Here is a 23652-nt window from a genome sequence, read left to right as displayed (position 1 = left end):
TGAACGCTGCAGAATTGCTACGGCTGATTATCTAGCGCATGTGATAAAGCGATAGTTTTACGACAGCCCTACATCGAGGGACTATGCAGCGAATTGCATGAAAACGCTGCAGCGCTGTAGGCTTGCATAATGTACTCTTCCCTCATATTCAAGTGGATCTCGTTGACGATTTTGGACAGAGCAGGTTCAGTTTAATTACAGATGAGTCTGCTGACACTAGCATGACAAAGCACTTGCTTGTGTACTTATTTATAACAGCGTAGTTAACGGGAAAATAGTGACGAGCATTCTTTTTGAGCGTTTGAGGCCTGCAATGCAGACGCAATTATAAAGGGAATCAAGAGCAATGACAAGGACTTCAACCATAAGCTGTGCAGTCTGGTAGGAATCAGAATGCACAATGCAAGTGTAACGACCGGAGACTGTCATTCATTACAGCTAGCCGTACCTGCAACTGCAGTGTGGCGGGGCATTTTCGTGGGAACCTTACGTACCTGATTGGTTACGTATATAACTGGTTTTCGAAGTCACCTGCTCAACAGGTGGCTTACAAGAAGCTCTGTAACCCTCTGAACCAACGAGGGTCACTACCCACTGAAATATGTGCGCGGTGGCGCTCAATAGAGCAAGCTATATGGAGAATTTTCGATCATTGGCTGGAACATACGACGCACTTTTAACTTGTAAGGTGAGTTGACAGGTGCTATAAAGCGGATGTTCTATATGCAATGTATTCAAACGACGCAAACCAGGCGTACCTACTTATACTGAAGCCTCTGCTCGTGGATCTGGTAGCAGTGAATTAGTTTGAGGTGAAAGATGCTGATCGAACAAAGTTGGAAATGAGGACACACTGCGGACCCAGTGTGTGCACTTTCTGGCGTCCCTTTGCAACATTTATGCCAATAGCTTCCTGACAATATTCAAATTTGGGGGATTCTTGCTCTGTTCTTAGTTGCTTTCGAAACCACTGTCTATGTGGCCACCATTAATTCCTATACTCGAAGCTATGGGTGTGGACGCTTGACATATCGAAGAAATAGAAAGTCAATGAGGGATGACTACTTGCGTTGAATTCACAAACACGCACACAACAAAATATGTTTTCATGAGGTAATGGCGTTCAAAAATGTCGTCTGAACAGAAACCAATGAGTGTCTCGCGAATTTTGCGTTTACGATACTTGTGATGTCCCACTGATATGCCTACAAGGAACAATTATTCGGTGACCTCAAGCTGGTGAATACAAACCTATGGATGAAGCATATCCAGCTTGCCTGGATATCAGGGTTTAATTCGCGCGGGGGCGACCACATGGCGTATTCACTTGAAGCTTTTCATTCTTCCCGCCATGACGTAGTGATGACGTCAACGAAAGAAAAATGAGAATTAAAAGCTATTCTGGAGGGCACAGAACATCACTACGAAGCCTGTCCCGCCGGCATTATCAGTTTTCTTGATAAAGAGTTGTCGCTACTCGGTTGGAAATGCCTTACCATGCTACACTCTACATTCTTAAAACGGTTGCACCCTTTGGGGTGTATATTTGTCCCGCAACGATAATCGTCATCTGCCTTGCTTGCGTTTCCTTTCTTGCAAGCTCGGCGCTCGCTACTTTCCTGTCGAGAAGCTGCGTCACACTGATAACGCGCATACCGTTCGTGACTGGGAAGTACCGGGCTCGCAGCGTTAAAGGAAACAAGGGCAAGACAGATGACGATTATTGTTGTGGGACGAATATACACCCCAAAGGGTGCAACAGTTTTTAGAGTGTAAGAGCATTTAGTCGCGGCATGCAAACCAAACGATTATTGATTCCAGGGGCCGAATGTGATAGCGGTTCAGCAGGGAACCGGTTCACTTGGCCTCATCTAATTGGTCAAAATTTTGCTTGCGTAAGAGGCTGTCAGAGACAGCAGGGCGGCATCGCAAATTACGATCACGTCACGCATTTGTCAATCACTTCCAAAGCGAACTCGTCTGTGGCTAAAAGCGGAGCCAGCGAAGGGGTATAGTCCGCTTTGGGATCCGTTGCTGTGGCTTGGCTGTTGGCTGGCGACCCCGGCCGCGCGACCCTGGAGACACGCGGGTGTCGCGCGCGCCTGCGTTGGTTGCTTCGGAGGCTATCATTTGCCTTCGTCGCCTCCTTGGCTTTGCTCTTCCCGTGTCGACCACTGCTGGAAGCGCGATACGCGTTCGAAGAAATGACGGATTATGAGTTGCACCGCCCCTGCCGGCTTTCTAAGTAGACCTTTCGCAGGCTACGCTATCAATTGGAGGAGACTCGGGTGCAAGCGTACCAGTAGTCATTCCACGCAGAGGAAGCGTGGAATGACTAATCGCCACCGGCCTGCAGCACCCAGAGGTCGGTCGGAAGCGAAGCATTCATGGGAATGTCCTACATCTCTGCTGCCGACACCGCCCACGAAGTTGCTCTCGCAATTACTGTGTTGGCCGGTAGAAGGGCTGGGTCAGCTTTCCCGTGACCTCCGCTTCAGAGCCAATGCGACGGAAATATTTGCATGGTGAGATTGAATTCCCAGTGCTAACGCCAACGTGAATAGCTCGCAGATCACCATTCAGCAATCAGAAGGGTTCAGCCTAGGCTGGTCCAGCACTTCCTTCGTTCGGCTGATAAAACTATACAATCAGTACGGGAAGATCTTATGGAGATCTTTCATTTGGCTGCCCTTTTTTTTCTCTAGTTAGGGAGTGCCGAACTTTGTTCCTCAATTTCACGGCACAGCCCGCACCGTCAGCACCACGCTCTTCGATTTTCGCGCAGGCAATGCAGGGCCCCTCTATCGTAATGTTCGATTTCAAGTTCCATTGCCTCTATCACGCGACGCGCCGTGGGGCAGATCGCAGGGATAGCGGCAGCGCGGCGGCGCGCGAGTCATGTCCGAGCCGATGACGAAGGGCGAAAAAAGAAGGAAAAGTGATATAGTTGTCTAGTAAAGGTGGCCCTATGAACCAGCTCACGGTTTTGTCACGCTCGCTACTTAAGCTGGCAGTGTGTTCCTGTCGCGTGCATCGTGCAAGCTACTGGTAGCAGACGACATAACGCTGCGCTCTGCCAACTCCTTTACGCTTGCGATGCCGCCTGTCGGCTGAGAAAGAAAAAGAATTACATTAATAAATTACTTCTGCATTGCCTAAATACCCGGCACCACACCTATATACTTTAGAACTTGCCGTATAATATTTAATTTATATTTTATATTTATTTAGCAAGCAGAACCATTCTGCAGTTCCTCGATTAGCTCGTCATATAATGACGTACATGCACTTCAGAGGTGGCACCCTTTCACCTGTTGGTGGCGTCCTCCCCTTCTTCCAGCAGTGGCTTAGGAGTGGCACATTTAGTGACGTAAGCGGCGAAGTGAACGGTTTGTTTTCCGAACCGTTATAAGATTTCGCCCCAGGTTTCGCAAAGGCTTCCCTAGAGGCTGCCATGGTTATTAATTTTTTTAATGCTTCGAAGACAACGGGCTAGGATAATCATCGGAAGCACTCTGCGACTTTCATTCAGTCGGAACACATTCTTAGCGTCCAATTATCCTACAGGGTGTACGAGAGGCGCCGTCGTGCACGGCTTTTCATTTTGGCCTATAGGTTTCATTAAAGCGCCCCCAATTATTTCCCTAGCAATTTGGTTATTCGTGCTAATTGGCTACCGAAGCAGCTGCAAATCGAGAAAACGTGCTGAAGTATTAAGATGGGTGGACACGTGAACAAGCTGGTTTTGCACCTTGAGGCAAAAGGCACGACACAAGATTTGTCAAAGTCCATCTGTGTCATCGTCTGTTAGCATGTTACTGCCGTAGCTACTCACAATACCACGTCATACTTACTGATCGTGTGCCGGGCCAGGTACACCTTTGGGTATGACATATACAGTACTTGCAGTCAGTTGTCGAAGTGTTGTCTTGTCACGGTTATGCATGTGCGTGAAGGAAGACCGCTATTTACGAATATTGTCCAGTAATGTATGCAGAATTTGTCTGTTCTCCATATCGAACGCCAAAATGGCTGCCCCCATCTCGATGGCCTCGCGCACAATTCCTCACACTTACTCGTATTCAAGAGTTGTGCGGCTATCAACGACATCATTAGAATTTTCGGCAGTTTGAGGAAGGTGACAGTCGGCAAATGAGATAAATTATGTGCATCCTTTTTGCGCTAGAATCGCTACAAGCCATCGAAGAATCACACTGTTGAGTTCATTGTATTTGTATTTAATACGGTGGAGTCCGCGTCCTAAATTTTGCAATAATAGGCAGCACGAAAACTTATGGGTACACTAGACCAAACAACACAAGTGAGGAAACGCTTCGGAAAACACGAATCGCAGGAACATCGGCTTGATCCACCAAATAATACTTAATCACAGATACGGCCGTACTTGTCATCTGCCTCCAAACAATGCCAGCGTATAATCGCTATCTCACTCACCTATGCCTGTTTTCAGCAAGCTTCCAGTGAACGACTACAACCTCACTGCAGATCGAAAAGCTCTGCTAAAAACTGTTCCAAGAAGTTTCCCGCGTTACCACTTCATGATTAGATAATCCGATCGGTGCGCTTTCCATTGCAGTCAAGGAAAGTGGGTACCATGAAAATTGGTTGTCAGTATCTTTGAGCTCAACGCGATCTTGCTTTTTCTTTTAAGTCGCACGATTGCTTTCATATCGCAATCGATCACCGCAGCCCATCCGAACCTCGGGAACTGGTTCCTTACCGCGCTCTTTATTTATTGAGTGTCCGCGACATGACGCCCTTCTTTCCTCCCCTTTTCGAACTCTTCAGTGAGGGTCAGTATAAATCCCCCATTCACTATTTATATCTTCTTACTTTCTTTTGCGTGTGGAAATTATATAAAAGCCGATTCCTATTTACATGTATTTTGTCCACAGAAATGCCAGAATCTGACCGAACATCTCTATAAGCAACACTTTCGTGAGAGGGAAGTAGTGTCATCTACCCAATTAGGAGTGGTTCAGAGCCACAAAGGAAACCGAATATGACTTTTCAGACTAAAGATATCGCCATCAAAAAGATTGTCCTGGTCGGGTCACCAAACCCGGGACCGACGCCTTTCTGGCGCATTCGCTTCGCCATTTTACCGATCCAGGAGGCCAGTGGATCGTAACGATTTCAGATTTGCCTTATTCAGTGCCCGCATTTAGAGTTGTTGATTAATTCGACCTCCCCCTGTGATGTGCTAGTTCCTGGTTAGCTCAGATGGTAGAGCCGTTTGCGGGCTTCCTCAGAACTTACTTGCCATGATAAACAGCTGTTTTAAGAAACGTATTATTTTTTACTTAAATTTGAAATTCCGAACTGTTCAAATCAAAAAATCGTAGTTAACTTCAGTCGCTTATATACGATGCAACCAGAGAGATACAGTGCTGAAGCATTGAGATGAAATTTCGTTACGATGAAGATAATATTCAGAAGGCAAAGAGAATGAAAATGAGCCTGAATGATGTAATGGATCTGCCATGGCATGGTGGAAATAAATGTTTCATTAAAATCCCCTGACCAGGTTTGAGCACTGCAAACTATCAAGCTTGGACCGTAGATCACTCTTTGACGATCGTGCCTGCAAAGTAAGAAATAGCTGCGTTGAAAGCGGCAAGAAATTTAAACAGAAGGCCGTGTGACCTTCCTCTCGACGTAGCTGCGCTTCGAGCGAGAGTCATAGGGGCCCAAGGCCACACGGAAAAATGTATTTACGTAAGATGCACTCCTTGCAACGTCATGACCATGGCACGTGACTTTGGTTAACTACACCACACGAAACGCGCACTGCCGCCATTGGAGATGCGCCGCGCAGCAAGACGGGTAGAGGAGAGAAACAATTATGCAGAAGCAGCGACGACGACTGACAGTGTAACCGAATAGCCCGAACAAATGGACGAACGAGCGATCTAGCCGCAGTGATCCCCCCCCCCCCCCCTAGCAGCCCTTCCCCGCAGCTGTTGCCCATCGGCGCCTTCCTTCGCCTTGCCGGAGTTCCTTCGCGACAGCTGCGGAGAGTGAGTGCTTTCACTTTTGAGCGCAGCTGCGCCCTTTCCTGCGTTTCTCGTCGTTGTACCTCGGCGTAATTGAGCGAACGAGCACAGCGAAGGATGAAAGAGCGAAGCGCAGCAGGGGATGAAAGAGCGCGAGGAGAAAAGCTGACTAGGAGCGTGCAGAGGAACCATGATGTGGAAAGTGGAGGAAGAGGATATGGCGAAAGTGGGAAAAGAAAAACGTAGTGCCGCACAAGACGGGCTATGCGATGGCGATGGGTACGACATGGTGCCAGAGTAGCGCGCGTCATCTGCTCGCCGATGATGCCACGGATACCATGTATGGAAACAGTGCTGCGTGAGCAGGCACTGAATAAGGCAAATCTGAAATCGTTATGATCTGCTGGCCTCCTGGATCGCTAAAATGGCGAAGCGAATGCGCCATAAAGGCGTCGGTCCCGGGTCGGTGAATCGCGCCCACGCGCCGCCCACGCGCTCGCGATCTCCCGCATTAGCGAGGTCGCACGTGGTACCACACATCGCTCCACTTGCAACGTGCCGCACGAGACAAGTTTTCCATGCCAGCCAATATATCGCGGAATAAAAACATTTGCACCGCTGCGCTCAAATTACGCATTAGGTCGGTGACATTTTTGCTCTCCTTGTCGTGTCAACGTCAACGCCGTCAGCGTTCGATGGAACGCTCGTCTGCGTCTCCGGTGTGTTCTTCGTGGTCGAGAATGCACTATCGATTCGAATCGCCGCATGGTGACGATGCGGCCGACGCACACGCCCTTTCGCTCATCTTCCCGCACCGAATGAGCGAGCGACCTAACGAGCGACAGTACATCTTTCCTTATTCCTGACCCTCCCCGCCACTAGTTTAATGAGAGCTCGCGCACGGCACAACCTACTTCTCTCTCCACTTTAACCCCGCCCTTTGCAACTTCCCGGGAACACGCACCCTTTCCCTCGGCGCGCACCCTCCCCTTGCGCAAGTCAGACCTCCGTCGTACCAATGACATACGGCAAAAACATCCGAAAGGGCCAAAGACATTTGTTCCCTCTAAAAAAAATTTACAGATCAACGTGGAAATGGACGTTACGCGAAGCATTTGGGGGCCTCCGGTTATCTATTCTTTCTTTCCGTACCGCAAAGCGATACCAGGTGGAGCAATGCGTTTGTGTATATTGAGTAGTTGTGTGTGAAGTAGAGCTGTGCACGGGCTCGGGCCGGCCCAAAAGCCCAGACCTGGCCCGGTCCGCGGGCCGGGCTCGGGTCATTTGAGATTCTCTCACTCAGGCCGGGCCCGGGCCAGGCCTTCTACGTCTCGGACGGACCGGTCGGGCTCCCCGATCTCGACTGCGTACTTTATGCGAAGGTATGTTTTTCGTCTCGCATGTAGGTAGAGCAGGAAGTGCAATGTATTTATTCGTCAAAAATGGAATCTACATTGACGGGAGAAAACTCCAAACGCTAACAAAAGGCAAACGAAAGCTAGCGGAGGCTCGGAATGTGTTTTCGGTTCTACCAAAACCGACGCTTTGGAGAAGCCGCCGCTTGCAGGCGCCTCCCAGTAAAAAGGCTGAGAAGGGAAGCGTTTGGGAAGCGAATATAAGTCTGTGTACGGCGCACGCGTGCTCGCCTTGGCCACACATACAAATTAGCCAAGCGGCGGTGTATAGGGCGCTTTTCCAATGGGCAGTGGTATTGCTTGAACACTGGTCGTGGACAGAAGTCGACAGGAAGCACACGTCGTCACTGCCGATACTGGAAAGGTCAGTGTTTTCTTTCAGCAGCCCCTTAGAAACGGATGAATCTTTTCAACTCGCCGCTGTCGGCACCTAAAAAAGGCGACGATCGGGTGTTTTGCGGCATTCTCATGACGAGGCTTCACAAAGCTCCGAAAACGCGCACCAGGAAGCGCTTGCCTTATCTCTTGTTCGTCTTCCCGGTCGGAGCAAGTAGCTAGTTGCACGGCCCGACCTGCCCTCGCGGAGGTCGGCCCGGGCCCGGGCCGGGCCCTCAACCCGGCCTAGGGCCGAGTTGAGCCGGGCCGGGCGAACTCAGGCTTCTTTAGCTTCGGGCAGGACCGGGCCGCCTGTGGTAGTGTAGGGCCCGGGCCGGGGGCGGGCTCAGAATTGCGGCCCGTGCACAGCTCTAGTGTGAAGGTCGCGAGCGTACATGCTTCAAACGACAGCAGCACGACGACGATCCCGTTGAAGACGATCGTATGGCGGCAGCGGCATGATTACTGCGCCGGCCATTCGACGCGTGGCAATTGTTGGTTTCTACGTGGTAGTGGACGCGCGTAAATGAGAGAAACGCAGTTTGTGAGGTCATCATCGACTACGTGCTATACAATCGTACGTATCTATGACTATGGCATGTGGTGTATGTAAGACTCCGGCGTACTCCGGCGAAGCAATGTTAAACCATGATTAACTTGGGTGATCATGAAGTCCGTACAAACTCGCACTATTTCTGCGTAGCATGCTATGAGAAAAGTACTGAGGAAAGTGGGCCAGTCACTGAGATATTTCAGTCTGACACGGCGATTCCGAGCGCGAGCTGTAGCGAGGACATAAGACGAGGACGTAAGTGGCACGGAGCACCGCGACCGAGCATTTCAACGAGTTGCCTGGCTTACGAACGAGATAAGTGTGCCTGCGATGATGGCCTAATGGCATAAAACACACAGCTGTATTCCGGTGTGAGCGCCGCATGTAGAAACATTACTGCATATGAAACCTTTCTCATTTCAACAGGTTCAGCTCAGGTTTGGCTGTCATCCGAGGTATGTTGTAATTCCTATGGCATTTCAGCTTGAGGGTGCTGATGTGCATTGAATTTCTCCGGCAATAAAGACAGGAAAAGCGATCGTCTGGCCGACCTGGAGCATTGCGCGCTACTTCAGAAAAATAATCTCCTGTTGCCAAGAGTTGTTCGTTTTTCAGCTCTCTCGAGTAGGTGAGGTGCCCTTGCACATGCATCACTCTACACCTGTACATTCGGAAATACGGAAATTCTTTCAACCCGTTGTCTGGTTCATCGTGGCATATTCGCGGCTGTTATCATCAGGTCATGTTGTCCATGTTCACGGCCGTCCCGGTGGAGTTATCTTACAGTTCTGCCTTTCTTAAAGCATGATGACCGGGTGCCATGTAAATAGCGCTAAGAAAATCGCACCGCGATAATTGTAGGGGGACGAAAGCTAGCAAAGCGTGTCCTGTATTGGGATGTACACTTTTGCGGCACACCCCGGCACAGGGAGTCACCTCTGATTATTATCGCCTGAGTGATACTGTAACAGAGTTCAAGGCTGTAGACATATAATAACAACACGTTGCACGTTTGTTTTGTATCGACAATATTCAGACTTGACTCGCCTCCTATTTCGATTGTGCGCAGAGCTGTGGCAACGCCGCTATAGGCCCGTCGCCTTTCGTTATTGTGGTAATATCGAAGATCAAAGGTTAGTGATGACGCGCTAAGAAGTTTCCCAGTTGGCAAAACTTGTTGACACCTCCCAAGTAAACGCGAAAACTTGACATCATCGTCAACATCACGTTCACCGTGTACACTCCAGTGCTATGCCACATATGAGCATGACGCTGGACAATACTTGCAGTACTTGCTGGCAGTGGAGCAATCGCAGAATGATAGCGCCCTCAATAATTTTTTTCATTTATTTATTTGAATACCTTCAGGGCCTATAGGGCGTTACAGAAGGGAGTGGTAACAATAAATAGAAAATAAAAAAACGCAAATCAAATATTGCGTAAGCGCAATATGAAGTCACTGGGTTCCGCAATGATACAATGGAGGCGGGCAAGTGGTTCCAGTCATTACAAGTTTGAGGAATTAAAGTGTTGGTTAGGGTGACAACGAGGAAAAAACACTTTATAACGATGGTCAATACGAGATGATATGAAAGAGGGGACAAAGTAATTCTTCCTTAAGACGAGGGTTATGGTAGTAAATCTTATGAAATCAGGAGAGGCGTGCTATTTTCCTGCGTAAGGAGAGAGACGGAAGCCGTAATGTTGTTTTCATAGATGAAACACTGGCAAGACGTGGGTAATTGGGGAAAAATGAAGCTTGCGCTACGATTCCGTACAGCTTCAAAGTGACTAACAAGACTTTCAGTAAATTTATTCCACATAGCTGATGCATATTCTAGTTTGGAACGAAAAAATGTTTTATAAAGGAGGAGCTTTTCTCTTAAGCTCCTCCTTTATAAAACATTTTTTATAAAGGAGGGGCCTTTGAAAATTTACGGTGCAGGTACCCAAGCATGCGGTTAGCATTACTGACAATATAAATAGTGTGTGGTTGCCAAGACAGGTTCGCATTAATGTGGACCGCTAAGTATATGTAAGTACTCACTTCTTCGAGAGGGGAACCATTTATGTTATACTTACAAGCATTAGTGGATAGTTTACGATAAATCTTCATTAGTTTGCACTTCGTCGCGTTGAGTTTCATTTTACGTGTGTTACACCAATCAGAAATATTATCAAGCTCAGTGTGTAGTAGTGATGTGTCATTATCAGAAGAAATCACGCGAATTGTTAATTTTCTGCAAAAAGCCTAATAGAGTTATTAAAATCAGGTAAATTGTTTATGTAAATTAGAAAAATAAAGGGCCTTAGGACAGAACCTTGGGGCACTCCTGAAAGGACAGGACTGAGGAGAATCGTAGCCATTAGCAGTTAAAAATTGCTGTCAGTTCAACAAAAAGTTTTTTATCCAAGCAAGAATGTTAGGGTCAAGATTTAGTTTACCGAGCTTACAATCAATTAGTTCATGACAGGGAAGGTCTAAAGCTTTAGAGAAATCTAAAAAATCAATCAATATATAATCCCTAGTCGAGGTACTAATAGTTCATTAGTAAATAATAATAATTGCGTTTCACAGCAGAATGTCTTCCTGAAACCTTTCTGACGAGATGTGAAAAAAGAATTACCTTCAGCAAAGTTATTCAGGCGAGAATAATGTTCAAATATATTACACATTCAAAGATCTTACAATGTACAATATTCACTGATATCACCAGATATAAACAATGCTAACACTTTCCCCACTTTCCATTCACAAGGCATCGCAACAGAATTTGAAGTCTGAGCGAAAAGTGCGTAAAAAAAATTTGACGAGTAAGCAACCATACTTTTGAAATTTTTGGCTTTTACACCATCGATGCCGCATGATGACGAAACCTTTAAATTGTTAATAGGCCAACGATACAATCCTAATCAATTACTACAGGAACCACGGTAGGAAAGTTCGCCTCACATAATTCTGGCAGGCACTCAGCACTCAAATCTAAATATGTATTTGAAAATACTTCGTTGAATACGTAACAGCACTTCGTAAAAAAAAATTGACGAGTAAGCAACCATACTTTTTAAGATTTTGGCGTTTACACCATCGACGCCGCATGATGAAGAAACCTTTAAATTGTTAATAGGCCAACGAGACAATCGTAATCAATTACTACAGGAACTACTGTAGGAAAGTTCGCGTCACATAATTCTGGCAGGCACTCAGCACTCTCATCTAAAAATGTATTCGAAAACACTTCGTTGAATACGCAACAACACTGAGAACGAGAAACGGTAACGTCACTGTCATCAGTTATTGACAATACATTTTCGCGTGACCCCTTAAAACAATCCAGAACTTTTAGGGGTCGTCTTTCAACAAAGAAGGTAAAGTAGTGCCAAAGAAAGCGTGCTTAGCGTCCTTAATCGCATATTGTAGCGAGATATAAGCTATTCTTTGTCATCTGTACATGATCATTATCATGTGGGGCTCATATGGGGTTCTTCTTCATCATCGCTTGTGGGGCTGGCTCTCGAGTGTGATCCGTGCTATGGGCGTGATCGCTTCGCCGTATCTTTGCGGGCCATCTCTTTATATGCGGTCCAGTCACCGTGACCATTCCTGCACTTTATTTTTCGGAAAAAGCGTTTCATTTTTTGATCCTGAAGCGACTTTCAAGGACCCCTCACCCGGTGACCCCTCACCATTTTGAGCTGCAAAACGCAGATCATACATTGCGCAATAAAAATCGCGTCTGCAAAGTATTACATCGCTAGGCGCCGCGGAATGATCTGAAATTTCAAACCGAATGCCGTTTTTCCTTCTCCTCGTGGCCGCCGCGCTCCAAGCCGGACGGTGACGTAATCGTGCCCCTGCGCCTACGTAATCGTGTCCGCATTGTGATGTCGCTCGTGGTAACACATGACTTCGAGAATTATTCAGGACATCTGTTCTCTGTGCGATCTGTTGCTTGAATTGACGAATTCAAGTTTAGATAAATATTAAAACACACAAACGCGATGTGCACGTGTTTTTTGTTTTACTTCGCACCGATGCAAGAGAAACGTACTTCCGCTTCGTCTGCTTGTTCCCACGGTCCTGCGGTCACGTGTGCAGGTACCAAAACTATGCCGTTTTGTACCGTGTTCCAGCGCGTGATCATGCTCTGCGATCAGTTTGTTCTGCCTCAGTATTTGTGTAGCACTGACTCATACCGCTAGTCATGTTTCTTTGTGCACAGCGCGCAAAATCTTGCGTTGCGCGGACGAGACAACCGCTCGCGCGCGATGCCTTCGGCGGATGTCATCATCATCATCATCAGCCTGGTTACGCCCACTGCAGGGCAAAGGCCTCTCCCATATTTCTAAAAAAACCCCGGTCATGTACTAATTGTGGCCATGCCGTCCCTGCAAACTTCTTAATCTCATCCGCCCACCTAACTGTCTGCCGCCCCCTGCTACGCTTCCCTTCCCTTGGGATCCAGTCCGTAACCCTTAATGACCAGCGGTTATCTTCCCTCCTCATTACATGTCCTGCCCATGCCCATTTCTTTTTCTTGATTTCAACTAAGATGTCATTAACTCGCGTTTGTTCCCTCACCCAATCTGCTCTTTTCTTATCCCTTAACGTTACACCTATCATTATTCTTTCCATAGCTCGTTGTGTCGTCCTTAATTTGAGTAGTACCCTTTTCGTAAGCCTCCAGGTTTCTGCCCCGTAAGTGAGCACTGGTAAGACACAGCTATTGTATACTTTTCTCTTGAGGGATAATGGCAACCTGCTGTTCATGATTTGGGAATGCCTGCCAAACGCACTCCAGCCCATTCTTATTCTTCTGATTATTTCCGTCTCATGATCCGGATCCGCCGTCAATACCTGTCCTAAGTAGATGTATTCCCTTACGACTTCCAGTGTCTCGCTGCCTATTGTAAATTGCTGTTCTCTCCCGAGACTGTTAAGCATTACTTTAGTTTTCTGCAGATTAATTTTTAGACCCACTCGTCTGCTTTGCCTCTCCAGGTCAGTGAGCGTGCATTGTAATTGGTCCCCTGAGTTACTAAACAAGGCAATATCATCAGCGAATCGCAAGTTACTAAGGTATTCTCCATCAACTTTTATCCCCAATTCTTCCCAATCCAGGTCTCTGAATACCTCCTGTAAACACGCTGTGAATAGCATTGGAGATATCGTATCTCCCTGCCTGACGCCTTTCTTTATTGGGATTTTGTTGCTTGCTTTATGGAGGACTACGGTGGCTGTGGAGCCGCTATAGATATCTTCCAATATTTTTACATATGGCTCATCTACACCCTGATTCCCTAATGCCTCCATGACTGCTGAGGTTTCGACTGAATCAAACGCCTTCTCGTAATCAATGAAAGCTATATATAAGGGTTGGTTATATTCTGCACATTTCTCTATCACTTGATTGATAGTGTGAATATGGTCTATTGTTGAGTAGCCTTTACGGAATCCTGCCTGGTCCTTTGCTTGACAGAAGTCTAAGGTGTTCCTGATTCTATTTGCAATTAATTACCTTAGTAAATACTTTGTAGGCAACGGACAGTAAGCTGATCGGTCTATAATTTTTCAAGTCTTTGGCGTCCCCTTTCTTATGGATTAGGATTATGTTAGCGTTCTTCCAAGATTCCGGTACGCTCGAGGTCATGAGGCATTGCGTATACAGGGTGGCCAGTTTCTCTAGAACAATCTGTCCACCATCCTTCAACAAATCTGCTGTTACCTGGTCCTCCCCAGCTGCCTTCCCCCTTTGCATATCTCCCAAGGCTTTCTTTACTTCTTCCGGCGTTACCTGTGGGATTTCGAATTCCTCTAGACTATTTTCTCTTCCATTATCATCGTGGGTGCCACTGGTACTGTATAAATCTCTGTAGAACTCCTCAGCCACTTCAACTATCTCATCCATATTAGTAATGATATTGCCGGCTTTGCCTCTTAACGCATACATCTGATTCTTGCCAATTCCTAGTTTCTTCTTCACTTTTTTTAGGCTTCCTCCGTTCTGAGAGCATGTTCAATTCTATCCATATTATACTTCCTTATGTCAGCTGTCTTACGCTTGTTGATTAACTTCGAAAGTTCTGCCAGTTCTATTCTAGCTGTAGGGTTAGATGCTTTCATACATTGGCGTTTCTTGATCAGATCTTTCGTCTCCTGCGATAGTTTGCTGGTATCCTGCCTAACGGAGTTACCACCGACTTCCATTGCACACTCCTTAATGATGTCCACAAGATTGTCGTTCATTGCTTCAACACTAAGGTCCTCTTCCTCAGTTAAAGCTGAATACCTGTTCTGTAGCTTGATCTGGAATTCCTATATTTTCCCTCTTACTGCTAACTCATTGATCCGCTTCTTATGTACCAGTTTCTTCCGTTCCCTCCTCAGGTCTAGGCTAATTCGAGTTCTTACCATCCTGTGGTCACTGCAGCGCACCTTGCCGAGCACGTCCACATCTTGTATGATGCCAGGGTTAGCACAGAGTATGAAGTCTATTTCATTTCTAGGCTCGCCGTTCGGGCTCCTCCACGTCCACTTTCGGCTATCCCGCTTGCGGAAGAAGGTATTCATTATCCTCATATTATTCTGTTCCGCAAACTCTACTAATAACTCTCCCCTGCTATTCCTAGTGCCTATGCCATATTCCCCCATTGCCTTGTCTCCAGCCTGCTTCTTGCCTACCTTGGCATTAAAGTCGCCCATTAGTATAGTGTATTTAGTTTTCACTCTACCCAGTGCCGATTCCACGTCTTCATAGAAGCTTTCGACTTCCTGGTCATCATGACTTGATGTAGGGGCGTAGACCTGTACAATCTTCATTTTGTACCTCTTATTAAGTTTCACAACAAGACCTGCCACCCTCTCGTTAATGCTATAGAATTCCTGTATGTTACCAGCTATATTCTTATTAACCAGGAATCCGACTCCTAGTTCTCTTCTCTCCGCTAAGCCCCGGTAGCAAAGGACGTGCCCGCTATTTAGCACTGTATATGCTTCTTTTGGCCTCCTAACTTCACTGAGCCCTATTATATCCCATTTACTGACCTCTAATTCCTCCAATAGCACTGCTAGACTCGCCTCACTAGATAACGTTCTAGCATTAAACGTTGCCAGGTTCATATTCCAATGGCGGCCTGTCCGGAGCCAGTGATTCTTAGCACCCTCTGCAGCGTCGCAGGTCTGACCGCCGCCGTGGTCAGTTGCTTCGCAGCTGCTGGGGACTGAGGGCCGGGGTTTGATTGTTGTGTTCATAGGAGGTTGCCTAGAGGATGTGCCTAGCGCCGAATAAAAGTTAGGAGCAAAAGAAAAAAAAATATATGAAGGCGTCGTATTGTATGTGACGTATGTGTCACGGCGATCCTCGATGTCCAGTATTGGGAACGCAGGGAAGGAATTTCGCTTGCGTAGGGTAGACGGGGGTGAGTGGAGGGAGCGTTTTGCTTGGCACTGGAGCCCGCCTGCTGAAATCATGGGTTCACGGCACTGAAATATTTCTATCTCGGCTATTAATTAGCCGATTTAAACAATTGTTGTGGCAGAAGGCTCCCTAGTGTACACGTAATAACTTCCAGCGTATAACCAAAATTTGCTATGGAGCCTGGTGAGGCGCCCTTTAAGGACACATTAAACCAATATGACATTCGCTTGCGACGGATCACCCGCAGAGGTACATATTTGCTTGTTAGAAAGTTGACTTTCTTTTTAGACATTGACCGGCCTTCCTCAACAGTACGCTCATAAAAGCTGGGCATGCAGCCTTCCAAGAAGGCTGCTAGTTCACTATTAATAACTGAAAAATCGGCTTTTTTATAATCTCTGGTGGATTTTCGTTCACTGGTGGGGCGTTTAATAGTTGCTTTAATTGAAAAGGTAATAACACAGCGGTCCCTCAGTCCTGGTAAAAAAAAAAAGTGAATGCACGCGATCAGGAGGTGTTAGAATAAGATCAAGTACGTTAGTGCTGGACGAAGTAGTTCTCTTTGGAATAGTGACTAATCGAGTGAAGTTGAAATCACAGCAGATCTTCCCAAAGGCGGCACTTTCATTTGAGCACTCTTTAAGAACAGGAAAAGGACCGGACCGGACAATGTTAGGCAAATTAGTCACCTAAAAAAAATATAGGTGAGTGAAGGAACCTAACGATAATAGCATTCAAAGCGTCATGTATATCAGAAGAAAATTTATGCCCACCGTTAGGTGGCCAATAGCAAATGTTAAAAGAATACACCGCAGTGGTTAATGCCCACGCATGCGCAAGTAATTTCTAAAGGTGATTCGGTGGGAACATGATAAGAGGCAATGTGATCGGAAACAGCTATCAGAACGCCTCCTCCTGATCTACAGCCACGATCAAAGCGGCAAAACCTGAACTCATTTTTACACTCAAATATTTCGCTATCACACACTTTGGACGATAACCATTTCTCCGTAAGTACGACGTCCTCTGATCTAATTGACACGTGTCAATTAGATCAGAAAGGTCATCATCAATGCTCGCGTACGCTTTTTTCTGAATCAGCCCGTGAATCGAACGGTTTGTCAGGAAAACCATGAAAAATGAGATTCTCGTGTCGACACTGATGATGATGGCCTTTCTGATCTAATTGACACGTGTCAATTAGATCAGAGGACGTCGTACTTACGGAGAAATGGTTATCGTCCAAAGTGTGTGATAGCGAAATATTTGAGTGTAAAAATGTGTTCAGGTTTTGCCGCTTTGATCGTGGCTGTAGATCAGGAGGATGCATTGGAAAAAAGAAAACGTCACTAGTTTGACTATTTGGCCTAAACGAAGGCTACGACAAACAAGTGTTACTTGAAGCAGGTGTGAACACGCCATGGCTCTGCGCAACAGGTGAACCACTGTTCGAAGATATAATACACACGCTATCGGTTCACGCGGCATACACATAGCACTTGTTTTTCAGAAACAACGTATTGTGGCAAATTAAATACGGTGCTCCGGTGTTTGCAAATTGCAGCAGCTTTTTGCGGGAGGTGCGTGTAGCAAGGCAGAAGTCCTCATTAACACTAATACCGGTTGGTTTTAATTTCTCGCGTGCTGAAAAAGTGGCCTCTTTGAGGTTAGCGCTTAAAACTTCACAATAATTGGGCGGCACTTATTTGGTACGTATTTACCGAACCTATGTGAACGAACAATTGCTTCGTCAGACAGCTGTATGTTTACAGGGTGGATGATAGGAGCTCGCGTACGCTTTTTTCTGAATTAGCCCATGACTCGGGCGGTTTGTCAGGAAGACCGTGAAAAATGAGATTCTCGCGTCGTGACCTGTCTTCAAAGTAATCTAACCGACTGGAAAGGGTTGATGTTTCAGTGACCACGACAGTGGATGCTGTAGTGGCAAGGGCTCTGTAATGTTTGGAATTGACTCGCTCTTTCGTTCGACTGCCGTTAGTCTGCCATGTATCTCATTCAATTCTTTCTGTACATTTATCTGAATTTCTTTAACTGAATTAATTTGTGACATGGACCTCAGCATAATTTTTGTCCATTCTTTTGGTTAGCGTTTTCGACGAAGACAGTACGTCCCTACTGGCTGTATTGAACGCCGGGCTTTGGGTGGCCCGGAGTTCAATTTGACGTCACTACCTAATATTAAAAGTTTAAGTATATGTACGCACTCACAGAGAAGAGAAGGAAAGCGCAGCAGTGGGTGGCAGAAAGGTCGGCGGATGAGATTCAGAAGTTACCAGGGACAACATGGACACAATTAGCACATGACCGGGGTAGTTGGAGAAGCATGGGAGAAGCCTTTGGCCTGCAGTGGGCGTAACCAGGCTGGTGATGATGATGACGCATTCACAGTCAATGCAAGAAAGCACACTTGGGCACAGAGTAAGCGGCAAAGTGACATCGCTTGTGCGTTTGCAGTTCAAAGAAGGATGGGGACCAACCTACGTCAGAAGAACAAACAATTGGCACGTCCGCACGCTGGCCGCCTTTCCATGCCCACTTGCGAAGCATGTCGAGAGTTGCAGATTTAAAGTCTGGCGGAAGCTTGATGCTGCTAGCGATGGGTGGTCTGTAGACTAGAACACGTCAGCAGGACTACCGACACAGGGGTTCAATGGAAATCATGCGTTACTCGCTATTTCTTGTCTTTGTCTCTAGCTGCTGTGCAGTGGCGTAGCCAGAAATTTTGTTCGAGGGGGGGGGGGGGGTCTACGCCACTGGCCCCATATATGCAGAGACTTGGGGCAGAGACTTGAGAGCAAGTTAATAGAGAGTTTTAGCCCAGCGGGTTTACGGCCAGCGGAGCGGAGCGGTCTCCACCGTTGCGCCAGCGGAGCGGCTCGCGAAAAAAGAATTTTAGCCCAGCGTATCAACCGCTCGAGCGGGGTGAAGAGCGGGGTAAGGTCCCTCTTTAGAGCGGGGCGCTCTGCTGCCCCACCTAGTGGTTCGAATAGGAGTTACTGAGAAATGGAATTGAATCACGCTTGCTTTTATTATGCAAGAAATGTAGAATAAAGATATATTACATGTTCTCAGTGCATTACTTGTTAATAATGTACTGAGTACTAATGTACGGGTCAGCGCGGCAGTCGCCGTCTTCGATGCAGAACTGCCGGCGTTCATGTTCGCGGCTGCCGTGTTGCATTTCCCATACACGCCCGCGCGCCCTTACGCACGCTCGCGCGCTGCGTATACCCTCCGCTGAAGAGTGCTTTCCAGCGGGCGTAAACGCTGCTCCGTAAAACCGCTGGCCGCCTCAGCGTGGTGCGCATGCGCAGTCGCGTCTCCGCTCGCCCGCTCCGCTCCGCTGGCCGTAAACCCGCTGGGCTAAAACTCTCTAATGACCACGCAAGGAGCGATCGAACGAATATTGCTAGGCATAACATAAGGAGAGAGAGTGGTTTGGATCAGAGAGCGAAGGGGTATAGACGATATTCTAATTGACATCAAGAGGAAAAAATGTAGCTGGGCAGGTCGTGTAATGCGCCGGTTAGAGGGTTACAGAATGGATACCAAGAGAAGGGAAACGCAATCGAGGACGACAAAACACTACGTGGAGTGATGAAATTAGGAAATTCGCGGGCGCTAGTTGGAATCGGTTGGCGCAGGACAGGGGTAATAGGAGATCGCAGGCCTTCGTCCTGCAGTGGACATAAAACAGGCTGATGATGATGATGATGATGATGGAGGTGGTGCCCCCCCCCCCCGAAAAAAAATCGTGGGTACGTGCCTGTGGGCGGATGAGATTAAGAAGTTTGCAGGGACAAGATGGCCACAATTAGTACATGACCGGGGTAGTTGGAGAAGTATGGGAGAGGCCTTTGCCCTGTAGTGGGCGTAACCAGGCTGATGATGATGATGAAATCCAGCCTCCGCTGTTAGGATTGGCCTGCAGGGGTACTGCTCTGCAAAGCTATTTCAGCCCGCTGCACGTGCTTCGATCGACCCGCGGTGCTGGCGCCCTTCGGAGAAGCAGCGAGGACGACAGCGGTAATCCACAATGCGCCTCGTTCGGAGAATCGGTGACGACAGTAGGGCGGGCCACGTTTGGCACCCAACGCATTGTTGGTTGAGTTGCCGGGTCGTCATGGTCTCCCTGCAGCAAGAAGAGCTTTCCCTAACAAAAGGGGGCTTTGCGGTACGGGGGCCCCACGATACGTAACAATCTGCTGACACTCGTGGCGACTACAGGAGAAAGGCAGCTCTGGAATTTAGAGGCGCAAGACAATGGGCAACCGGCAGCCGCGCTGCGGGGGTCAGCTCGGGGAACCGACGCGCCTTTCAAGACTCAAGATAATGGAACCTGGGGGGTCAACTTCGATGACTGGTCGAACAGTTCTCTCACCTAGGGAACTAGGGGCCAATGGAGTGTTTGTAAGCAGCTGTTGTCGGCTGCTAGAGTGTGCTCGTCGTCGTGCTCTGTGCTCGGATGATGTATACTTCATTTTGCGTGCTCCATTTGGGGAGCCACGCTAGACTATCAAATGTATATCTTGCTTAAAATGTAAAAACTGTAAATAAATCCTTCTCGCCTAAGTACAGGTCCTCCCTACAGCTACGACCGCCAACTCTAATACCGCGGCCGGGATTTGAAACCACTACCTCGTGCTTAGCAATGCAACACTATGGCCGCTATAAGCCACCGTGTTGGGTATAGATAAACGTAAGTTAGCGGAGAAACCCTTAGGATATTTGAGAAAATGATTCGACTGGGTAGTTTTGCATGCAAAACCACGATCTGATAATGAGGCATGACGCAGAAGGGACTTCCGGAAATTTTGCACGGCACACGTTTTTTTTTTTGCAGTTTGCCCCCATCAAAATGCGGTCTCCGCGGTCGGTACATCTCCTCGACCTCGTACTAAGTAGCGCTACGTCATAGCCAGTAAGCCACTACGATGGGTTATTTGTTTGAGAATATGTGCAGGTACGTAGTGCGATAACTAGTCATATTAAGCCCAATGGTGCAGACGGAATTTCAATTTATTTACGTTTCGTAGTATTCGCGTTCAAGTGCACACACTTCGACAGTATACAGTGAACGTGTACTTAGTACTTACCGCAGGTTATGCGCAAATCTAACGGGTGACGTGAAAATGTGTAATGTTACTGAGCCTGCATTACCATGGCCGTTGTTAATAAATAAGTCATTGACGGGTACCCGCTAAGTAACTACCTCTTGCAGAAGCCACGCTGCAAGTGCGGAACTCTCGCATGTCTCACCTTGATAGAGTGGCCCATCTCATGGAAGTCGTGCCACTTACACGACCATTGCACGTAAAGGCGCACGTAAACGTGGAAGGTGAAACCAAATCGACCACAGCCGGGCATACGTTCCGTGCGCTTAGACGAACGGCCGAATGCGAGCTGGTGCGGGGAGGAAGGCAAGCGTGCACTGACGAACCCTCTCTGCAACTGACGGTCAAGTGCGAAGCAGCCGAACGCCGCACTTGAAATTTATCAAGAGCGTGAGTTGGCAGCACGAGAGTGAGGCCCAAAATTGGCGTCCCTCGGTGCACCCTCGAAGCAGGCGCCCTACGGAGATAGCAGCGCTGCGGTGCGGCCCGACAGCCGCTCCTGCGCCCGGAGCCGTGCGCCGCGTATTTTTGATTACTGTTTGGCTATGAATATTTTCATCAGTGCTTTGTTGTTGATGCGGTGTTTTTGTGTACACAGTTCTGCACACAGCTGAATGGTATATTGCTGCACTCCAAATGGCCGTGAAGAACATCGTGAGAAATGTCCTGGGTAAAATGCAAAATGCAATAATGCACGGAAATAAGAAAATTGCTAAAATTGTACAATTTTAAATCTGCTTGGTCGAGGCAGTTTCAATTAAGTTTGCTTGGCATGTTGAATGACATCGTCATGAAAAACTTTTATAAGTGGAGGTGACGGTGCCTGATCATGATGATGATCACATGATGTGCTCAATAATGCAGAAGTCCACAATTGTTGATGCAAAACAATGCGAATGCGAGCTGGTGCGGGGAGGAAGGCAAGCGTGCACTGACGAACCCTCTCTGCAACTGACGGTCAAGTGCGAAGCAGCCGAACGCCGCTCAGGGTATAAGAGTGAGATAGCCGGATGTTTTATAGAGGCAAAGAAGGAGAGGTTAGCCAAAACATGTCTCTAGATCAGTCTTCTCGTGGTGAAGGAACAAAGCGAAAGGAAGAAGGCAGTGACAATGCTGTAGTAAAACTAGCTATATACATGCTGTCTAAAATGCAGTATGTACACTATACATGTTGATGCACAAGTATGCATCCATTCGTACAAAATGTGTCATTGAAATAAGCTGCCAATTTCAAACGTAAGATTATCACATGAAACGCCTAGATTAAAATGGAATAAAGGACAATAAAGTGATTACTAACCAAGAAAATGCTTTGGTAGGTTTAAATTGTGAAACTTAAGCACTGGTACAGAATGTTGTGCTGGAATTGGTAATGCAGTGAGAGAAGTTTTTAGTGCACGTAAATGCTTCAAATGGAAGAGCATCATGTGGGCACTAGCATATTTGACGATGAGGTTGGCTACTTGTGCAGAAGCATCCTCAACGTACAACAATGATCATCAGACAAAGCTAGTGCTACAAGGTACCTGTTCACATTGGGGTTGCTTTGCAGTTGTAGAATCCACGACTTTCTTCTGCGTGCATTTATAGCGAGTGACTGAAATGACAACCTCCTTAGTTTTTTCAAAAGAAGTTTCAAACACGGGACAGTCATAATGTTCCCAGAATAATGTTTCAGCATGACAATGTTACAAGCTCAAGTGGAAGCCACTTGAAGCGAGATCCGGAGATTGGTGATTGTAGTACCGTCGGAATGTTATTGTCAGCGAGGAATTATTGCACAACAACCACTTGTCTCGCTGCGTCCTTCGAACCGCATCGCACACCCTCTGCAAAACTTGCACGTAAAAATGACCAGTAACAGACTGTCAAGGCGGTATGAACTCATGGTGCACCAAATCGCCATTGTCAAACAATGCAATGAACATCACTTCCACTTTGAATCCGGGAGACGCTGGTGTGTGCCAGCGTCTGACAGTTTTGCAGAGGGTGTGCGATGCGGTTCGAAGGACGCAGCGAGACAAGTGGTATCATGATAACCTGCCAAGGTTGTTGTGCAATAATTCCTCGCTGACAATAACATTCCGACGGTGCTACAATCACCAATCTCCGTATGACTGCTGTTTCGTCCCAGGACCGTAGGGGAACGTCCTAGACTCATCCTCAATGACGATCTGTTGGAGCAATGTTGGGTCCTGCGAACTCGTCTCAAACAGCTCGCTAGCCATTGCCATGCGACATTTCATCTGATCCGTGTTCAGCTGCCTCAAAACAAACTGCAGTGATGCGTCTCATCCTCAACTTATTGCGTAAAATGTCGTGAATTGATCTGTGTGAAATACCCACTTCTTGCTTTAACTCCTCGATTGTCATTCTTAGATCACAGCGAATCAGTTGTTCCACTTTGGCAATGATTTTATCGTTTTGTCGACAGCCTTCCAGTGCACCCGTAGTCCTCTAACCTCTCCTAACCTTTCTTAGACCGTGCAAACCAGTCATAACTGCAGTTTTTTTTTAATTATCAACAGACACTTGCTACAGGGCTAGTAGCTTCTCTAAAGCTCATTTTCCCCGTTTGCACGTGAACTTGACCCTTAAATGTTGTTCAAACTGCGAAATCGCACTAACTGCCGACCACTCACGTCCATGTCATACGAGCCAGTGACACCACCGCGCACTGAAACTCCTGACCTGCTCTGCCCGCGCACAGACGTACCCTGTGCAGTACCCAAGCGTCTA

At 47.2% G+C, this 23652-nt stretch overlaps 1 protein-coding gene across 4 annotated transcripts in view; it reads left to right on the top strand.

The window, feature by feature from the left end:
* The window catches only part of LOC135899188 (uncharacterized), a 122491-nt gene that overhangs the window by 11900 nt on the left and 86939 nt on the right, over positions 1–23652 (top strand). The gene's annotated exons all lie outside the window — the stretch shown is intronic.

Source organism: Dermacentor albipictus, chromosome 5 (genome assembly GCF_038994185.2).
Source record: "Dermacentor albipictus isolate Rhodes 1998 colony chromosome 5, USDA_Dalb.pri_finalv2, whole genome shotgun sequence".
In the NCBI taxonomy this organism is placed as follows: Eukaryota; Metazoa; Arthropoda; class Arachnida; order Ixodida; family Ixodidae; genus Dermacentor; species Dermacentor albipictus.
This window is presented reverse-complemented; position numbering and strand designations above follow the sequence as displayed.